General features: G+C 39.5%; 1 protein-coding gene across 6 annotated transcripts in view; it reads left to right on the top strand.

The window, feature by feature from the left end:
* The window catches only part of CRACD (capping protein inhibiting regulator of actin dynamics), a 285,912-nt gene that overhangs the window by 179,508 nt on the left and 83,612 nt on the right, over positions 1–22,792 (top strand). The window contains exon 1 of one of the 6 annotated variants that reach the window (XM_017849275.1): positions 21,804–22,013. The exons of the other annotated variants lie outside the window; for them this stretch is intronic. The gene's annotated coding sequence lies outside the window, so the exon portion shown is untranslated. Of the gene's footprint in view, positions 1–21,803; positions 22,014–22,792 lie in introns of those variants that run through there. 6 annotated transcript variants of the gene reach the window in all.

Raw genomic sequence — 22,792 nt, 5'->3', positions numbered from 1 at the left:
GGGGTGCCTAAAGTCTTACTATAAAGGGAAAAAACCATACAGCTTGATTTACTATACTTGATTAGGTAGAAATATTTAGGACTTCCCTTTCGTTCATCATTGTGAAAGTGAGACAGGAGTGACCAGTTAGTGAAGCAGGATTATCATGCTCAGTCTATCTAATGTCTTCCTGGGCCTTTAGGAAGTAATTCAAGATCATAACATTAGCTGTGAAATAATTTTTGAGATATTACTGTATAATACAAGGAAGTCTCCATTTTTAGGTAGAACCCATTCTTGGAAGTCACATCTTCAAGCTGTTGCTGTAAGGCAGAATCCTGAATTTGCTTTCCATCCTGCTCTTCAACTTTCTACTTGTCCATTTAGATATTATTCAGTGTCACCGGAAAATACAATGAATGTGTGAATGGAACTCTGAAAGTGAAATATTGGGCCTGAATGAGCATAATAGCAAAATGTGAAGTTGTAAGAAGTGGGGCCTTCTTATCCACATATGGTCACATCGGATTTTCTACCAAGGTTGGAGTCATGTTCCTTAAGGGCAGAAATCCTGCCTTAATCATCACTGAATGTAGGACTCTGACTATCCCAGAGGAGGCACATTATAAATATTTGACGATTTGGTGAACTAAACTAGACCAAACCATCCCATTAGATGGGCACATTGTTTGGGATCTAGGAATTGTGTTGTGAGATTGGTGGTTGATATAGATCACCTTTCAGTCCTGGTATATTCCATTGCAGATCAGCTGCTGAGAATGAGAGAGGAGAAATGCAGATACAAGAGCGATGAAATGAGTTTTCTTGGCCCTTTTGTGTTGGCTCAATTAACCTCCATTCCTTAGGGACTCCAGAGGTCTATAGTGCAGTAAATTTCATTATGATGATTCTGAGTTAACAAAAAAGGGTAAAATTTTGTTCTGTATGCTCTGTTGCTAAGAGAAAATTTGAGAAATCCGTTTAAGATAGTGCTGTAGTTTTGATGTTTGTCCCCCAAACCTCATGTTGAAATTTGATCTCCAGTGTTGGACATGGGGCCTAATGGGAGGTGTTTGGGACATGGTAGGGGGTGAATCCCTCATGAATAGGTGAATGCCCTCCCTGTGGGGCAAGGAAAGGTGAGTGAGTTCTCTATTTGTTCCGAGGAGCTGGTTGTTAAAAAGAGCCTGGCACCTGCCTTCCTTCCCTCTTTCTTTTGCTCTCCTTCACACCTCTCTCTCTCTGTGTCTCTTTCTCTGTGTGTGTGTGCGTCTTTCTCTCTCTCTCTCTCTTTCTCTTGTTCTCTCTCTCTCTCCCTTCCTTCCTCCCTCTGGCTTCTTCTCCTTTGCCATGTGATCACAACACTTACCAGTGTCCCTTCGCCTTACATCATAAGTGGAAGTAGCCCGACCCCTCACCAGAAGCCAAGCAGATACTGGCACCATACTTCTTATACAGCCTGCAGATGTGTGAGCCAAATAAAGCTCCTTTCTTTATAAATTACTCAACCTGGGATGTTCCTTTATAGCAACACAAATGGACTAAAACAGGATTCCAATAAAACTGGTCATTATAATGTGAGAGATAAACTTTTGTTAACTCAAAATCTGCTACTTCCTGTGGTCAGATAAGCTAATTATTGCTGTAAATAGTGTGACTATTATATAAAGAACTCATTTTCTTTTTCTGCTCGTAACATTTCTTCTGAACATGAGCATTAGGGAATAATCACAGCCAGACACAATACAAAAGTGCTAGAAAATTTCAGGCCTGAGACACAAGAGTAAGAATCTCAATTTCACTGATAGATACACTAAGTTAGAGTGGTTAAGTGATAAAGTCATACAACAACACATCATTAATAACAGAAGGAAACTTCCTGGTCTTTCTGAATCTACTGACAGCTTCTGGGTCTCCCTTGCCAAAAATTGCTTTATGATCCCCTTATAAAAGGCAGAACTAGATTTTAGAGCAGAGATCGGCCAACTTTTGTCAAGGGCCAGATAGTAAATATTTTAGGCTTTGCGGGCCACGTAGACTGGCTGCGACTGTTCAACTCCATCTTCGCAGTGCACAAATAGCCACAGGCAGGGCTTAAACAAATGGGTATTCCAATAAAACTTTATTTAAAACAACAAATATGGGCCACACTTTGATTTAGAGAATCACCTGGGTTTTTTAAATGAGTGCTGTTTCTCATGATCAGCAAGAAGTGTGTTATATCTCGCAATACAAACTGCCTTACAGGAGGTAACTGTGTCCTAGGACACAATCCACCAGTGGTCTGCCTGGTCGTATTCTCCTTCTTTTTTTCTTTCCCTCTCCCTGCCTTTTAGGAACCACTTACCCTCTACCTATAGTTTAGACCTGGCTCAGTATTGAAGCTAATTCTTTCCAAAGCAGGATATATGTAAGGAGCATCAGGTCAGCCATGCTGCGTGTTCTCCTTTTGGTGTATACCCAATTTCGGGTCCTAGGCCTCTACCCTGTCCCTACCTTGGAGCCTTCCTGGTACCCCCGTTACTCCGAGACTGAAATTCTGCCTCTCCTGCTAACCCCAGTCATTTCAGGGACCGTGTCCTCATATGATGCTAGGCAATGTACAGAAACAAAAATTTCCCTGACTTTTGTTACTGTGTACTTAATCTGTACTGGACAATGGTATATGTTCATGGATAAAAGTATATTATAACACTCTCTACAAAAAAAAAAAAAATTTGGTCTTCTAACAGAAACAAGACTTCAGTACATTAAATTTAACAACTGTGATTTACTGTAAATTATATTGAGTATAATTAAATGTTAAAATATATAATTCAGGCATTAATTGCCTAGGTAGAAGATTATATCTACCAGACACATGTGCTAAGCCTTGAAGGCTATACAGAATTTGCCTAGGTAGGCCAGGATGGTAGCTCATGCCTGTAATCCCATAATCTCAGTAGTTTGGGAGGCCAAGGTGGGAGGATCGCTGGAGCCCAGGAGTTCAAGACCAGCCTGGTTAACATAACGAGACCCCATCTCTACCAAAAAAAAAAAAAAGAATTGGGTTATGTAGAAACCAAGAATGGAAGGCATTCCAGGTGAGGGTGTTACTGTTATGAGGGAAGCAGCTAGTGTGGGTTGCAGAGAAATGGGAGAGAAGGTCAGACAGGTGAAGAAGGCACCAGATTGAGGAGGACCTGAAAAGCCACACTGAGGTTGTGGAATTTTATCAAGAGGACAGCAGAGAACATCTCATGGTGCTTTATGTAGGTTAGTGAAAAGTATGTTGTGATAGAAGAATGATGGACTAAAACCCAGAAGTTAAAGGTTCCTGTTTCAATCCTGCCATTTATTGACTATGAGACCTCAGAGTCATCATATAAAATCCTCAAGCCTATGTATTTGACAAATGACAAGTACATATCGCAGAGATGTGATGAGGATAAAGTGAGAAAATAGTTGTGAAAAATGTTTTGAAAGTCATACATAAGGTTCTCCACAAATGTAAGAAATTGCAGTGATACTATAACAGTGGTGATGCAGGAAAATTGTGCTCGCAGGCATAAGCAAAATGAATTGTAATGGGCAAAGCTAAACAGCAGAGACAGCTTGTTTCAGTAGCACAGTGGGGTGGTTTGAATGTATGTGTTTCTCCAAAATTCATTATGTTGGAACCTAATCCCCACGGTGATGATATTAGAAGGTGGGGCCTTTGGGAGGTGGGTCTGCCCTTATGAATGGGATTTATGCCCTTTTGGCCTAGAGCTCCTTTTGCCCTTCTATCTCTTCCGCTCTGTGAGGACACCATGTTTGGCCCTTCTTTGCCCTTCTGCCATATGAGAAGGCAGCAAGAAGGCGTCATTTGTGAGGAACAGGGCTCTTGCCGGACAGTGAATATTCTGGCACCTTGATCTTGGACTTCCCAGCCTCTATGACCATAAGAAATAAATGTTTATTGTTTATAAATTACACAGTCTAAGGTATTTTGTTTTAGCAGCCTGAATGGACTAAGATACATGTGAATAAATGGAAAAGGACCTCTACCATGCCATGTATGGATTACCAACTGAGGAATAACTCAAACACAATAAGAAATCCACAATAAAACTGTATTGAACATATATCCTGATGCTTCTTAGCTGATACAAATACCACTCATGATCATCACTGTAAACATCCTTTCTAAATGTACTGTATGGTACCTTCTGAATAAAGGGAAGCTTGCCTTTTTGCAAACTCAGCCAGGGGTAAGGTGTATAGCAGAATGCAGGAGCTCATTTTCATCTTCATTGCTTCCATTGCTGCCCCTGCACAACTCTGTGATTTATCACTGGATGTCTTATTACAGCTCTCCAGGACTCAGTTTCTTTATAATGATGGAAAAACAACTAATAGGGTAAAACTTTGAGCAAGTATTACTGCTTAGCAATTACAAATTTTGTTTGGAAAAAGAAAAGCATGTCTTTGTGTTTGCCCCTGCACTATGGATTTTCTGCTTGTTATTTCCTTGTGTCTTTTATCTTCCCATTAAAGCATGAAAATAGTTCATGTCTCTCCCCATCTTTTCACCACATTAATTGCCCCGGGCAGGAAGAACTTTCTTCAGTATAGGTCTTCTTCCTCTTTGTGGTTTTAAGTCCATTACATACCCCAGCTGCTTTACTGTTTAACATCTTCATCTTCTTATTGATTTTGGGGGACGTCCTTGGTGCCAGCTAAGCAGGTTAGGTATGGTGACTGAGGTGACCCTTAGCTCCTTTGATAAAAGCATGCAGGGCTTTTCTGCATGTAATGAACCATGGGTGGTGATTTGGCCCTTTCAAGTTGAAAAGCAGGTATATATCAATTTTTCTATTAAACAGCATGTACTAATCACTGCTATCTGTCTGTGGTGGCCCCAGTGGGGGACACAAAGACACAGGTCATTGTCATTGTTCCTACTCAAAAAGTAGTGGTGTGTTAGAAAAAATGAAATGGAGTCAGAAGGTCTAGTTATGCAGCTAACTTGCCTCATAGCCTTGCTTTAGCTTCTTGTTCTAGAAAATGAAGGGATTGAACCTGAACAATGGTTTTCAAGCAGTTTCTGAAAGATTCTTGGCACTTAGGACCTGTCACAGAGGACTGAGCTTAGGCTCCTAAGGTCTTCAGAGTGCTGCAAGTCTCTCTCTTGTATATATTAGGTTTCTGTATAAAATTTCAAATAAAAGTCTTCAGAACTGACAGTATTTGCAAGCAGGTGAACTAAATGCATTCCAGCATTTCTTTCAATTCTTATTTTCTGTGAGCCTACAACTACAACAAAATATAACAACATAAATAAGTTTATTCAAGGTTTTGTGACACAGAATTCAGTATCAGTTGCTCAACAAAGTACTGACTAAATTCCTTGTCGATTGGAGAATGTCATCGCTTCTGAACATCATGGCTGTCTTCAGGTAGGTACCTTATGGACTTGGACCACCATATATATGTGGAATTTAATATGGTTGGTTTTCCTGGAAAATATAGAAAAGTAAAAAACAAAACAAAAAAATGAAAAAGAAAAAGAAAAAATTGTTAACAAACACTTTACCTGAAGGGAATCACTCTTACACTTCTTCTGATTTATTTTCCTTCTAGGCTACGTTCTTGAACATCGTGATATTTTAACATAGTTTTGAAATACACACACACACACGCTCACACAGACACACACACAGACACACACACAGACACTGAGTTTATCCTGACTTTCTGTTTAACCCTAGAATATAGATTTTTTTCTAAGTGCCCCAAGAGAAGAGGCAGTATCTATTGTCCAGCAATACATATCCAACACATTGCTCAATGCCTGGACATTGGTAGGTGCTCAATAAGTATTCACTAATGAAATTACTTGTTAAATAAATATCATGCAAATATTAAAAATGTATGTTTCTGCCTGTTCTCTAATATTAAAAGCTTCTGTTGCTTATCTTCTAAAGCTGACTGTAGGCATGTGTAACCCAGCAGCTCCACTCCTGTGAATACCCAGCAGAAATGCATGCGTTTATTCACTGAAAGACATGCTGTGGAGTGTTATAAGACCAACACTAATAATAGGAAGAATGAGAAACTACCCAAATGCCTATCAACCTAAGTTGAGATAAATATGTGGATTCTCACAAAGAATGCAAAGCAGCAATGGTAATGAGCAATCCACAAGCATACACAAGCCAGATACGAAAGAGTGCATGCTTCGTGATTCCATTTCCATTTCCATAAAGTACAGGAAAAACCAAGTCAGGATAGGGAGCATGAGAAGACTTCTAGATGCTGCTGTTGGATTTCTTGATCTGGAAGCTGGTGTCCATTTTTCAAAACTCATCAAGTGTTAAAATGTGGCTGTTCTTTGACCCAGCAATTTAGGTATTCAAACTTTATATTCGAGCAGCTATAAAATGGACCTTCCAATGATTAAGTCACTGAAGAACGTGTGTTGTGTATATACTATGCACCATGAAGAAATACCTAAGGATGTACAAAAAATACTGGTGAATAATAGTGTTTATTGCAGTTATAATAAGTTAAAAACACGGAGAAAAATGAAAGCCAACTCAACTCTCCCATGGTAGGAGCATATGTACAGTAATTCCGTCTTCCTGCTCCTTACCCCTTTGTGTTTCTGCTCTCCTACTCATCCCCAGGCAACCACTAATCTGCTTCCTGTCACTATAGATTAGTTTACATTTTCTAGAATTTTATATAATGGAATTTTATATAATGGAATCATACAGTATGTTCTCTTTTTTATCTGCCTTTTTAAAGTCAACATAATTATTCTGTTTAACTCAACTCTCTATGTTATAGCATGTACAAATGCTCTAATGTTCCTTTTTATTGCCAAGTTAATTCCTTTTTATCACCAAGTAGTATTCCATTGTTTGGTTATACCACAATTTGTTTATCCCCTCTTGACGGACATTTGCATTGTTTCCTATTTGGAGCTTCTGTGAATATTCTAAATGTCTTTCATTTTGGTTGGGCATGTTTTCATTTCTCTTGGGTAAATACCTAGGAGTGAAATGGCTGGATCCTAAGGTAGATGTATGCTTAACTTTTTAAGCAATTACCCACGTGTTTTCCAAAGTTGCATTCCCATCACAGTATATGAGGTCCCTTTTGCCACATCCTTGCCAACATTTAGCATACAGTGTTTTTGTAGTTTTAGCTAATGTAATAGGTGCTTAGCACTATAGTTTAAAACATGTGTCTTTCTTTTTTTTTTTTTTTTTTTGAGATGGAGTCTCACTCTGTCACCCAGGCTGGAGTGCAGTGGCGCGATCTCGGCTCACTGCAAACTCTGCCTCCTGGTTTCAAGAGATTCTCCTGCCTCAGCCTCCCAAGCAGTTGGGATTACAGGTGCCTGCCAGCAGGCCCAGCTAATTTTTTTTTTTTTTTTTTTTGTATTTTAGTAGAAACAGGGTTTCACCATATCGACCAGGCTGGTCTTGAACTCCTGACCTCAAGGGACCCACCCACCTCAGCATCCCTAAGTGCTGGGATTACAGGCTTAAAACATGCATCTTTCTTAATAACTAGTTTTACATAACATGTTTTTCATGTGCTTATTTACCATTTGTATATCTACTTTGTGAAATGTTCATATCTTTTCTCAGTTTTTAATTAGATGATTTGTTTACTTATATTAACTTGGGTGAGTTTTAAAATATATTTTGGATTCAAATGCTGTGTTAGGTATAGAATTTATCAATATCTTCTCCAAGTCTATAACTTATAATTTCAGTCTCTTAAAAGTATCTTTGGCAGGACAGGTTTTAAATTTTATTTTATTTTATTTTTAGAGACAGGGCCTTGCTATATTGCCCAGACTGAACTCCTGGGCTCAAGAGACCCACCTGCCTCAGTCTCCTGAGTAGCTAAGGCTATGGACATGCATCGCCGTGCATAGGAATATACAGGGTTTTTTTAAACCATCATTTGTTGAAAAGTCTAACATTTCTTCACTAAATTGCCTTTACATCTTTGGTCAAAAATCAGTTGTCAGTATATACATAAGCTGGACTCTGTATTGTTTATCTTTCTTGTCTTCTGATTTGTCTTTTATCTTTTATCTGATTTTATTTTTATGCCAATACCACACTGTATTACTTGATTACTGCGCCTTTATAAGACTTAAAGTCAGATAGTGTTATTTCCCCAGTTTTCTTCATCTTTTAAAAACCTCTTTTGGCAACTTTAGCTACTTCGCAGTTTCATATGAATTTGAGAATCAGTCAACTTCAACAAAACTGCCTGATGAGAATTTGATTGGGATTGTGTTGAATCTATAAGTCAATTTGGGGAGAATTAATAACAATATTGAGTCTTCCAAACCATGTATATGGTATATCTCTCCAATTATTTAGGTTAGTTTTTATTTCTCTTATAATTGTTTTGTAGTTTTCAGCGTACAGATCTTTCACATCTTTTGTCAGATTTATCCCTAAGTATGTTCTATTTTACAAATGGTGTCATTTTTATAATTTCAATTTTCAGTTGTTTGTTATGTAGAAAGACAGTTGATTTCTATATATTGATGTATCCTGCAATCTCTCTGGACTCACTAGATCTAGTAGAGTCCATCATTTTTAATAATAGCTTTATTGAGATATAATTCACATACCCAAAAATTCACCCTTTTAAAGTATACAACTCAGTGTTTTTTTACTATATTCACAGTGTCATGCAGCCATCACCACTATCCAATTTTAGAGTTTTCATCACCCTTGAAACAAATTGATACTCAGTAGCAATCACTCCGTGTTCCTCCTCTCTGATAGACCCTGGCAATCACTGACCTGTTTTCTGTCCCCTGGTTTTGCCTTATCAGACTATCAGAATAAATGGAATTACTCTGGCTTCTTTCACATAGCGTAATGTGAAGGTTCATCCATACTGTAGCATGAATAAGTACTTCATTCCTCTTATGACTGAATAATATTTTCCATTGTGTGGATCTGTATAACATCTTTTTATTTATCAGTTGATGGATATTTATTTAGGTTGTTCCCACTTATCAACAATGATAGATAACACTGCTATGAACATTGTGTGGTGATTCCATAAATTTTTAAACTCTGTTTGTTATAATAAAATATTATTTTGTAAAAAGGGAAAATAGTGAAACAAAGCTTAGAGAAAAATGATTAAAGAGTCAACCAAGAATGGTTAAAGAGCCAGGACTTGATAGGGTAAAGGAAAGGCATGGAATAGGACAAAGGTAACCACCAGGTTTAAAGCCTTAGTGGTACTAGAAACTGGGAAACGGTGGGGGTATTGATTAATTCGTTTTCATATGACAATTATATATGATGTGGCTTCAAGTGAAAATGTTTCAGTAGACAACTGGAGCATAAGTAGCAGACTAAAGCTGAAAATATAGGCTTAGAAATTAGTATAGTGGTGCTATGAAAGCCACGGGAACTGATTTTCTGCTAAGCACAAACAGGAATTTAGGCAAGATACACCCTCTGTTCCACCTCCAATTTAATTCATAGAGTAGAGTCCTGTTGGGTTTAAGGGCATGTTTTCAACAATTCATTGCATTTGTATGCACATTGTGATATAGTAGACTTTAACGTGTCTACAAACTATGGATTTTAAAAGAAATAAAATGCCTTACCCTATATTCACATGATTGTATCCTTAAAGATATAGTGGGACTACGGGAAAAAATTGTAAAAGCTCCCGTTAAGTCTTATCTGACCAAATGCCATAAAGCAATACATCTTGGGGGTATTTGTCAAGTCAGAGCTTTCATCAAAAACAGATAAGACATCTAAGGCTGGAGCCACCTGGATTTGCATAAACCATTTAAGGATTCTGTTTAGGAACAATGAAATATTACAGAACTTGGAAGCTTTCATTTTGTGAGATGTCTATGGGAAGATAATTTTAGAGGTTATTTTTATTTCCCTGGGGAAACAAGAAAGAAATTAGCATGCTCTGTAGTGCTACAGACTCATTAAATACCAGCTCACGTCTCTATCAGTAAAAGCTAAGTTTTTTGAGTAGTGGAATTGCTCTCTTTGAACAAAAGTATCAGACAAACCATTTGTCTAGAACTCACAGTTGCACAAGTGTACAGTCTCTCAGGACAGTGGCAGCAAAGTACTAATTGAAGGTCACACACCACATGCTTAGAGTAGAAAGTATGACCATGTCCAGATTAGTCTGTTAACTGCTCCCACATCCACAAATGCTCATTGTTGATAGTAGATTCAGCTTTTGAAACAAAGGTCTAAGCAACCATGCAGGGAAAAATGGATTGGTTTGGCTATAGAAAATTTAAAACTTTTATGATCCCATTCACACAGGAAAAGACAAACTACATGCATCTTTATCTGTGTAGATGCATCTACAAGACAAGGGTTGGGAAGGAGGAGTTCAAGAGGGCATGCTTTCTCCGGCCAGAGTTCTAAGACAAGAACCTATTTACCGACTGTGGGTTTGCCCTGCCCACCATCTGTGCATGAATCTGGGCCTCCACCACAGCCTAAGTTATCTGGGCTGGGTAGCTGGTGGCTGTTAAGAACTGAATTGTGTCCTTGAAAAATGCTATGTTGGAATCTTAATCCGCAGGACCTCAGAATGTGACCTTACTTAATAAAAACAGGGTCTTTACAAAGGTGATGCAGTTATAGTAAGGTCCTTAGGGTGGGCCCTAATCCAGCATGACTGATGTCTTTAAAAGGGAGACTTTGGAGAGAAAAACATGCTCAAGGAAGAGGATGTGAAGGCTATGTGAAGAGACTGGAGTGATGTGTCTACAAGCCAAAGAACACCAAAGATCGCCAGCCACCACCTGAAGCTGGAAGAGGAAAGGAAAGATCTTCCCCTAGGGCCTTCAGAGGGAACATGGCCTTTGATCTCAGACTTCCCCTCTAAGAACTGAGGGAGAATCAACATCTTTTGTTTAAGCCTCCTATGTTGTGGTACTTTATTGTGGCATCCTGAGCAAACACAGTGGCTAAGGAAACTAATTTCAGTCAGAGACGACATTCAAAATTCAGCACTGAATATTGGCAGGACTAGGCACTAACCAGTCAGAAGAGATGTCAGCCTTGAACTACTCACACAGGTGGGCCACTGTGGGGCAGAGATGACATATGGGAACCAGGAGTCACATAGGACGATGGCTCAATGACGTGAGAAAACAGGGTGTGGGGAAGGAAACTAAAGAATGCTCAATACCTTGAAAATGGGCAGCAAAAGAAAGATTAATTTTTAAGAAAACGTGGCACATATACACCACGGAATACTATGCAGCCATAAAAAAGGATGAGTTTGTGTCCTTTGTAGGGACATGGATGCAGCTGGAAGCCATCATTCTTAGCAAACTATCACAAGAACAGAAAACCAAACACCGCATGTTCTCACTCATAGGTGGGAACTGAACAATGAGATCACTTGGACTCGGGAAGGGGAACATCACACACTGGGGCCTATCATGTGGAGGGGGGAGGGGGGAGGGATTGCATTGGGAGTTATACCTGATGTAAATGACCAGTTGATGGGTGCTGACGAGTTGATGGGTGCAGCACACCAACATGGCACAAGTATACATATGTAACAAACCTGCACGTTATGCACATGTACCCTAGAACTTAAAGTATAATAATAATAAAAAAAAAGAAACTGCAAAAAAAAAAGAAAAATATGTACCTCTATTCAAAAAAAAAAAGATTGATTAATTTAGATGCAACCAATAAAAATATTTTCAAAGACTGAAAAAAAAAAACTTTTGTGCTGCAAAATATGCCATGAGAAAAGTTAAAAAGCAAACAGAAAAAAATATATTTGCAATGTATTGCAAATGTTTATATTTTAAATATGTTAAAAATGCATAACTTCAGACCATTTCCCACCAATCAGAGATTGGGAGGGATGTGTTGTTGGTGAAGATTCAGGGAAATCTCATGCATCACTTTTTGGAGTATGAATTGCTATAACCCCTTTGAAATGTAATTTAGCAATGTATATTAACATTTCAATTCACACTGACCCAGCAATCTCATAATTTAGAATTTATGCTATAGAAATAAAAGCATCAGTGCCTAAGATGTATGAATATCTTTATTTATTTTAACATTGCTTATAGTGATATAAAAGAAAAAACCTGGAATAACTGAAATGTCCATTAATAGGGGGAAAGGTTGAAAGAATGAGTTAAATTTAAATATGTGGCCTGGAGGGATATCTATGATATATATAATAAAATGAAGAAAACAAATTATAGAATGAGTTACAGATTATAATTCCTTTTTATTAAAATGAAACCAATATGCATTAATGTCTTTGTGTAAATAAATACATAATTTAAAGAGACCCAGGCTTGAGCCATGATGAGTATGATTAATCTAGTTTTTTATAGATTAAATTCACTTGTATGCATTTAAGTCCTATAAAAAATTGGTAAGAAAGATGGACCTTAGGTGCAAAGAATTGGGTTGATTTTGATTTGATTTTAATCAAAATTTGGATTCATTACTCACTAGCTTGTCAGTAAATGCAGCTTCACGTTATCACTTTTTTTGACTACCTATTATTGATTATATGCATATAAAATGTTTAATCATTTGCCTGTTGCTGAGCATTTTAAATGGTTTCACAGTATTTAGTTTTAGAAAGAATGCCATGTAACCATATTTTTGTATACTTTCTAAGTATTTTCCTAGCAGAAATTCACATCTAGGTTAAAAATATATATATATACACACACACACACACACACACACACATATGTAGATAGAGCAATGGATGAATCAGTCAGTAGATGTAAATATGGGCATATATGTATAGTATGTATAAATATAGGCGATATGTATAGATATCTTATAACCTAGCAATATATACTTTCACATATTATAAATGTTATATCTATAACATGAAAATATATGTTATATGTATTGTATAATCTAGTTATCTAGTGCTATGTAACAACTACCTCTGAACTAATTATTTATCCATCCAGATATATAAATGTCTTTTAACCCAGCAGTCTACATAATTTTCTAGTTATCCAGTGCTACATAACAAACTGCCCCAAAACTGAGTACTTAAAACAACAACCACATTTAATTTACTCACGAATCTGCAGTCTGGATATGACTCAGTCAAGACAACTTATGTCTACTCCAATTGACATTGGCTGGGGAGGCTTGAAGACTGCAGGCTGGAATCTTCTGAAGGCTCTTTCACTCACATGTGTGTTGCCAGTGCTGGGAAGAGTCAAAGAGCAGGGGGCTAGAACAGCTATGGCAGCTGGCATCCCTCTGGCATCTTTCTCTGTATGTGGTCTCTCTACATGTTGGCTTCAGGGTAGCTGGACTTCTTACATGGCCACTTAGGGCTTCAAAGCCTTGTGTCCCAGTAGAGCTGCAGGTGGAAGCATTGTCCTCTTTTCTAACTTAGCCTTGGAAACCATGCAGCATCCCTTCCACTACAGTCACAGGCCCACCCAGGTGGAGCAGGTCACATAGACTCCCACCTGTCAATGGAGCAGCATCAACAACTCATTGTAAGAACATGGAGAGGATGGATATAGCGGTGCAGCCATTTCTGGAAAATACACTCTGCCACGTTATTTTAGGACTTTTGATACATATTGCCAAATAGCCACTCCAGATATTGTACAGTGATGAAAATGATTCTTCCTGACACTGCTAAAGAAGGATATTATTACTCTTTTTCTATCTTTGCCAATCTGATTTTTTTTTTAAGATGGTATTTCATTTTGTAAATTTACTTTTTTGGTTGCTACTGATGTTGAAAATATCTGTACCTGTGGCCAGGCACGGTGGCTCGTGCCTGTAATCCCAGCACTTTGGGAGGCCAAGGCGGGTCAGGAGATCGAGACCATCCTGACTAACACGGTGAAACCCCATCTCTACTAAAAATACAAAAAATTAGCTGGGCATGGTGGTGGGCACCTGTAGTCCCAGCTACCCAGGAGACTGGGGCAGGAGAATGGCGTGAACCCGGGAGGCGGAGCTTGCAGTGAGCCAAGATCGCGCCACTGCACTCCAGCCTGGGTGACAGAGCAAGACTCCGTCTCAAAAAAAAAAAAAAAGAAAGAAAATATCTGTACCTGTGTACTGGCCATTTTTATTTCTTTTGTGAGCTGCCCGTTTACATCCTTCCTGAAATTTGTAGTTAGGGTTTTAAAGATCAGTTAGTTCAAAGTCCCTCCTTTCACTGATTAGGAAACGGAGTCGCCAAAAGTACCAAGTTCAGAGTTTTCTAAACTTATGTAAAGATTACATCAGCACTTCAGGCGGGTTGTAGTGGCTCGTGCCTGTAATCCCAGCACTTTGGGAAGCCGAAGCGGGCAGGTCACTTGAGGTCAGGAATTCGAGACCTACCTGGCCAACATGGTGAAACCACGTCTGTACTAAAAATACAAAAATTAGCCGGGTATGGTGGTATGTGCCTGTAATCTCAGCTACTCAGGAGGCTGAGGCAGGAGAATCACTTGAACCTGGGAGGCGGAGGTTGCAGTGAGCCAAGATGGTGCCACTGCACTCCCGCCTGCACGACAGGCTCAAAAAATGATAATAATAAATATTATTTAATAATAATATTATAGAACTTAGAAACTTTCATTTTGTGAGATGTCTATGGGAAGATAATTTGAGAGGTTATTTTTATTTCCTTGGGGAAACAAGAAAGAGATTAGCATGGCCTTGTGAAGTGGGTGTCATCATGCACCATTCGCAGACGTGGAGACTGGCCTTTAATGTCAAAGTACATGTTGACATGTTTCATCTGAGAATGTTTTCATCCAAGAATGATACAGAGAGCCATCGAAACCTCCCTGTCCCCTAAGTTTAGCTGAATTGAGATGACCTAGATGTCATCTCATTGCGTTTAATAAGCAGGACTGAACCTGGATTCAGGTTGTCTTTGCACCTTAAAAACAAGTGTCTAAACCTAGAAATAGGATAGATATTGTCAAGTTAAATCAACCTTTGTGATAACAAAGTTAGCCATCTTCAGAGTCAATGAGCGTTCAGCTTCCCCATGTCCTGGGACCCCTGCTCCCACCCCCTGCCCCAGACTCTTGTGTGTTAACAACACCAGACTAACACAAAAAGCTTTATCTTATAATTACCTCAAAATTATAGACTTCTAGAATATGCACACTTTAGATAGTACCGATGAACATCTGTTCTGCTGTTTGTGTGTGAAATGAATGAGATGAAAGTCAGGAGGAATGATTAAACCTATGACAGGTTTTTTAAACAGGACTTTTAAAAGGCCATTAAATTCCAGATATTTTAATTTCAATTATTCTTTTTCTTATTCATCCATCTGATATGCTCCAGACACATACTAGACACTGATAATACAGAGCTGTAAGACATAGTATTCATTTATTAGATATGTATACTTTTCCTTGTCCCAAAAGGCATATGAAATGGGTTATAAGAAATGGCATTATTCCCCACCTCAGGAAGTGGGGAAGATCAAGGAGGACGTGGACAAAAAACACCGTGATAAAAGATATGCCAAAGGATTGCACTGTAGCATGTGGAGGTTAGGTAGGAGGATTCCTAACACAGACTGGAGAGGGGGAGTGGGGTACCACAGAGAAATTCCTTGGAGGAACAAATTACACAAAACTCATCAACACTGTTTTGTGTATTGTACGTTTTTTCCTGGTTTGCCTTTTTTTCTGGCATTAGGAGGCCAATCACAATTTTAAGCAGAGCTCAGACACAGTTGCTCTTCTGTTTAGCCAACTGCATGCCTGATCCTTTTCTTTTTCTTAAATACAGGGTCTCACTTTGTCATGCAGGCTGGAGTGCAGTAGTGTGATGGTGACTCACTGTAGCCTCCAACTCCTTAGTTCAAGCGATCCTCCTGCCTCAGCCTCCCTAGTAGCTGGGACTGCAAGCATGCGCCATGACACTTGGCTAATTTTTTTTGTAGAAACAGGATCTTGCTGTATTGCCCAGGCTTGTCTCAAACTCTACCTTAAGCAGTCCTCCCAAAGCACTAGGATTACAGGCATGAGCCACCACTCCCATTTTGATCTTCAAAAAGAAGATTCTTAGGTTTGTCTTCTGTGACTTCAGGCCATTCCTTAAACGTATTTCAGAAACTTACTCTTATGTGTCTGGTGAGCTGTGCTGCCCCGCCCCCCCAAGAGTTCCACTGTGCAGCTGTGATTAATTCCATTCACACACCCACCAGGTTTGCAGATGCCCTGCCACGCTGTCAGCATGATGGATGGGCCTGCATTACGGTGGGTACAGTAGGGGAAAGCAGGAAAGGAGCTCAGAGCGTTATCAGCTGTTCAGCCTGCAAAGTCCATGTTATAATAATTGCCATTTTCTTTTGTGTTTCTGGCTGACCTATGGAAAAGGGCAGACTATAAAGTGTTTATGAAAATTTCCTTAGCTTTTCACTCCAGTGTGGTTACTCAGTACAGGGCTTGTGTGCTTTCTGGATCCATTAGTCCTCATTTCTAACTTGAGTGGATTTCTATTTCTTGCAACCAAAGGGCCTTGAGTAAAAGAAATTCTGAAAGCACAAGTTTATACATCTTTTTATCTGACCATCAATCAATGGTTCAGTTCTCCAAGATAAACTTTAGTTTCTGAAATTCTGTTTCATTGAGTCTTATAGAAGTTTTCTGTGCTTGCTCAATTAATAAAGTCACCGAGAGAATGAGTGAATAAAAGCAACTAAGGTGAATTACCCCTCTCAATTCCTCTGCCTCTAATTTTATCAAGGGACTTTTGTTTCTCTTTGGAAACTGGCATTTCTCTTATTCATTTAATAAGTGAATACATAACTAGAGACTGCTATGTTCCAGGCATGGTTAGTAGATGCTAGGAATGTAAAGATAAGGAGGACATGGACCTTGCCCTCCAGGAGCTCATGGTTTAGTGGGGGAGACTGACAAATAAACCAGAGATTACAGTACAGGAAATGCAGTTTAAGGGTAACATTGGGTGCCATGGAAACACACAGGTGCAGTACCTGATCAGCCTTTGGAAGAGCTCTTGGAGGTGATCAGGTGATCAGGCGATCAAGGAAGGCTCCCTGTAGGAGACAGCACCTGAAATGAGTTTGGAAGGATGAGTAGGAGTGAGCCAGAGGGAGAAACTGAAGGGCGTGTTCTGTGTACATGGCCTCATATAAGCAAAAATAGGAGGGTGTAAGAAAGTCTGGTTCTTTCATGCCAAAATATAAAGTAAGTTTTGTTCCCCAAAAATATCTCAGAAAAAAGAGAGTTGCCTTATATTTAGATTTTTAAAAATCTTTTGTATTACAGGCTACTCTCTGATTTACTTTATTTTGAATGACAAAGTAAGAAACAATAGCCTGAAACTACTTCTGTCACTGCTAGTTTGTATGCCTATGGAGATCATCATAAAAGGAAGCAAAGAAATTCAGTACAGATTTAGTGGAGTGTTGGGGTGGGGGATGACTTCACAATTGCAGATCTTGAATATCATTGCCAATAAACCTTCTAAAAATCACTTGAAAATGAAATAGAATTAGTGGTTACTTTGTGGATATCATGAGTATACAGCCACAGGATGAACGGAAAAATAAAACTGTCCTTATTTTAAGCAAATGGATATTTGTGGCTTGAGATAAAATTTCCAGTTATAGCATCATATACAGATGAGGAAAATGTTTCCAGTTTCACGTAGAGTAAAGCTATTTTTCACTTCCTTCTCCTCTTCCAAATCCCCTAAATAATAAAGAGAACAAGATATAGACATGCAAGCTTTGGTGACACTAGGAGATGTGTAGCCCTGAACTAGGATTTATGAAGACTGAACAGTGGTGCAGGAATGGCGAGAAAGCATTAAGGTCAAACCTACGTTCCTGCAAGGATGAGCACTCAAAGAACCCCTGAAAAGCTCAGAAAAGACGTCGGGGTCACAGGAGGCAGAGGCGATGGGAGGTCAAGGATAGGGATTTTAGGAGAAAAATCTGTCCATGGAGCACTTAAACCCCATTTTCCTACTCCCATTCCAGATTGATAGGGAAATAAGGCTCCTCTGCCACCACATAAAACCAGAAGTTCATCCTCTGGAAAAAGAAAATCAGAGGACCACCAGGCTACAAGATAGCAGGCAAGGGAGGGGAGGAGCGAGGACCCTATGTGAAAACAAGAGTACGTGGAAGTTTGTACACTTCATGATGACTACAAGCAGCCTGGTGCACCAGGTAAAGGGTAGAGGGATGCACCCTAAAGCGCATGAACCACCCCAGAGAAAATCCTATAGATACTGTCATTTGAGAGTCCCAAGTTTGGAGAAGCTCCTGATGTTCCCCACTATCTATTTTCCCTTTATCCTTTTCACTAACAGAACTTCCCCATGTTTTGGCAAAGAATACGGATGGCTGGGTAGAATCTACCTCCCAGATTCCCCTACAGTGGGCTGTGTCCACCAGCTAAATTCTTAACAGTGGTGTGAGCAGTGTCTGCCTCACTCTCTTAAAAGAAAAGAAATTGTCCTTGCCTTTCTCTCGCTCCCTTCAAGAGTAGGCTGTGGATGTCGTGCCCTTGAGGGAGCCTCAAACATAGATCAAGATCAAGGCCTTAGGAGATGGTGATCAACCAAAGATCAAGGCCTTAGGAGATGGTGATCAACCAAAGATCAAGGCCTTAGGGGATGGTGATCAACCAAAGATCAAGGCCTTAGGGGATGGTGGAACAACAAAATAGGAAGAATAGAAAGAGTGGCAGCATCTACTTGTCCTGTGCCGCTCATCAACATAAGGAATGTTAGAAGAGAGAGAAATGAACTCCTAACTTGTTTAAGTCACTGTATTTTGGAGCCTCTTTTTTGTAGCAACTTAGTCTATAAACAAATACACTATATTAAAAAACAAAACACCTGGCTTTTTGCTCAAATATCTATTATAATTTTCTCCAAAATAGCACGTTATCCAGTATAAAATAGCATTGGATTTTTAAAATGGCTTTCTTTTTTTTTATTTTTTTATTTTTGTGGATACATAGCAAGTGTATATACTTATGGGGTACATAAGACATTTTGACATGGGTGTGTAATGTGAAATAAGCATCATGGAGAATGAGGTACCTATCCCCTGAAGCATTTATCCTTTGAGTTACAAACAATCCAATTACACTCTTTAAGTTATTTAAGAATGTACAATTCAGTTATTGATTGTAGTCACCCTATTGTACTTTCAAATAGTAGGTCTTATTCATTCTTTCTAACTATTTTTTTTTGTATCAATTAACCATCCCCCTTTCCCTCAAAGCCTCTTACTACCCTTCCTGGCCTCTGGAACCATGCTTCTGCTCTCTATGTCCGTGAGTTCAAAAGTAGTATATATTTAAATTGAACAAAAAGTCTTCCAAAGACTTTTCTTTTTCTCTTTTGCTGGGAGACAGGAGGATTGTCTTACTGGGAAAATGGGAGACTACCTGAGACTCAGGACCACCTTATATTGGTTTCTAGTCTAACATTCTGGGAACTTGAGAAGATTCTGAAGGCAGAAGTACAGAGTGTGAAATGTGGAGTATAGAGTATGAAATAGGGAGTAGTCCTGGCTCCCATTAAAATTTACATAATGGAGGTTCCCTAAAACCAGGAGCGGGGTTCATATGCTGGCAATGATGTTATGGGCCTGATAATGATCCCCACAGTTTTGGTGTGAGCACTTGGATGACTTATGCTCCCATTTTGTGAAGTAATCATAAGGTGTTACACATTTAGGAAAGAACATGATGGGTTTGGTTTTAGACATACGGAGGTACCTACGGACATCCAAGTAGAGGTCCAGGCTACAGGTCCACAGCTTAGATTTGCTTTTGATGTAGATGTGTTTTTTACTCTGTTGCTAAAATTCAGCTAGTATATATGTCAGGGTGGCTGTATCAGGTGGTAAAATTCTGAAATACTCTGTACTCATTGGTAAATAGTCATTTCCATCAGACTCCCAAATGCCTCCCATTTCCCACACACTAGCTGTTCTAACCCTTCTTGGGATACCCCCATACCACCCTACAGTCCACGACGAAAGGGTTAATACCTGGCCCAGAAGTGGGCCTCCAGGACCTTGCCCAGCCCTGTGGCTGTCCTGTCTGCTCTGTTTGTTAAAGTTTTAAATAAAACTCCTGCTCACAAATCGTGAAGGTGGAACACATTTCCCACATAGCCATGCGCTTAATCTGTTTCACAGTCTCCCACAAATCCCATCCTAAGCTGCCCTTCCAGTCTAGCTGATATCTCTCCTGAGTGTCCTCTGCTGCAGGCAGCATTAATTACCCTCTGCTCCCTGACTCCCTGCGTTTTTTCACCTTCATTTATTTGTGCTCATTACTCAAAATTTTCTCTGATTTCCAAACATTCTGTGTTTTATTCGTCTTTCAAGGCCAATTCATTTTCCCTTCTACAAGAAAGCTGCCTTCATTTAGAAATGATAATTCCATCCTTGAAATAACCACCCCCTTCTCATGGAGTATATCACTTCCTATCTTATTTACTACATTAGGAATATATTATATTATCTTAGTATTTTCTATAAAGTCTCATAGTGGATAAGTAATAAATAATTGTTGAATGAATTCAAGTATGAAATCTAAATCAAAAGACTCTGCCAGTTGCCGTTGGTCTATGGTTGCTAGCAATTTTATCACTTCTTTAGAATGTCTAATCTCAGAATACCTGAAAATCTCCCTGGCTCTGATACCTATACTATCTTTTGTCACATGCCAAGAAAAAAAAAAAAACAAAACAAAACTAAACAACAGTAACCAAAAGCAAGCAAATGCAGAAATGTTTACTGGTTTTCTGAACTAAAGCCTTTGGTACTTTCAATTGTGTTTTGGTCATCTCTCTTTAATGTAAAATGGTAAAAGTGATTTTCCATTTCCTGCACTGACTTTAATTAATCTTCCAGAAATGCTGGAGCAGAGCTTTTCTAAGGAGTGTTGCGCTGTTTGCTCTACTGCGGCAAATCAAGCTCCTATTGTAACACTGGTGGTATAGGATGAGTCATTGGTTTGGCTGGGACAAAGTGTTTCCTGAAGTCAGATACAAGAGCAGAATACCTAATGGTACCTTAGTACCTATATTCTGTCTCAAACACTCAGTCCCCTATTGCCCTTCATTGAAGTAAAGGAAAAATCAAACTTCCAATGTTTGATTGAGGTAGCAGATAATTTGCACTCAAGGTCACTGGCATGTAAACAGATTTTATTTTCCTTGCAAACATTGAATTGCGTTTTCTCTCTCTTCTTTTACATAAGATTCAAGCAAAATGTAGACTATGTTATGTACCATGCCTAGTCTGTTTTATAAAGAAGCAAAGTCTGGCATTTGCCCTAGGTAGATACTGATGGAGAGGAGGATGGGCAGGAGGCATTGGCTGCAGCCTGAAGGGTACCTAAAGCTGTGATTTCGAGCCCCAACCTACTGGCCTGTGCTCTCAGCCAGCTCTCTTGATATGCAGTGCGGTTCTTCAGCGAATCTTTGTCAGATGTGAGGGAAGAGACACTTCCTTGAGTTGCCATTTTTCTGTCCTCTGAAAGTAAAAAGTGCTGAATGGGACTAAAGCGTCTCATCTGCCCTCTCCTCTCCCTCCTTTTTCATTGATACCTTTCAATGAAAAGATTATATATATTCACATGGGGCCTTAGATGGAAGGTGATTGCAAGTGAGGTTACTTGATGTGTCTGTAACTGCAGGGTCGGGAGGGATGCATGCACAGTCACGGGGCTGGCAGTTGAGCTGCTTCACACAGGGTTTCTCAGAGCAACTGTCAGAGCAGAATCCTGGACTGGATCCCCCATTGGCTGTTTTATCCTTACTGGAATTAGAACTATGTCCAAAGCCAACCCAACAGTACCTGCCCTCACCTGACTCATACTGTAGGAGCTTTTGGTCATATCACACCAAGTGCCCTACTGAGCTTCTACATGGGGCATGCACATTCCCATGGCGTGGTGTCTCTGATGGAGGATAATTTACCAGATGGAAGAATCTCATATTTGATCAGGAAACTGTAGGCTTCAGGCAGCCCAGAAGGTAAGTGTACAGAATGTAAAGAAAAGGCCCTGTACTTGCCCTCTGAAATTGGGAAATGGGGGAAGAAACAGGCATCTGTTGTCACCCTAATGACATCAGAGTATGGCTTCCAGCTTCCTGCATTCATGGCAGCAGTTTTCTAAGACAGTGAATTCCCCAACATTGTTATTATTAGTTGTACTTAGGTACTGGTATTAGTGCTAGTATTGGTATGGCTACTACTAAGAATTGTTATGCCCAGACCGTTTGTTCCCCGAAGAAGACCACCAGAGTCCAGAGTCAAAGCCAAGCGGCAAGGATCTTTAATGCAAGTTCGAACTTGGTCCCTCCGTTCTACAACATACAAGAGGGCCCCAAATGATGCATATGCCCGCTTTTTATAGCCCGATGCATACAGGATATGTAAGGTTACAGAGGTACAAAGAAATTCTTTTGGTCACAGTATCACAATTGGTAATTGGTTAATATTCTAAGTTATACAATTAACAGTTTCTATTTGTTCCCGCGCATTTAATAAAACTACAAACGGTTGTGACCTTATCAGGGGCTCTCTAGGTGGTGTTTCTAGGATGTTTGGGGGGATGTGTTTGTGTTGGGCTCAGGAAGTTTGGAACAAATAGAGGAATGTGTTTGTACTGGGCCCAGGACTAAGATATATGGCAGACACCGGTAATTAGAACAGAACAGAGCAGGACAGAGACTTTCACAACGTTTGTCCTTTCAGCGTCTGGAGTCTATAGATAACCTAATCGGTTAGGTCCGGGGTCGATCTTTAACTA

The sequence above is a fragment of the Rhinopithecus bieti genome, unplaced genomic scaffold, assembly GCF_001698545.2.
Source record: "Rhinopithecus bieti isolate Rb0 unplaced genomic scaffold, ASM169854v2 scaffold_31527, whole genome shotgun sequence".
Taxonomy (NCBI): Eukaryota; Metazoa; Chordata; class Mammalia; order Primates; family Cercopithecidae; genus Rhinopithecus; species Rhinopithecus bieti.
This window is presented reverse-complemented; position numbering and strand designations above follow the sequence as displayed.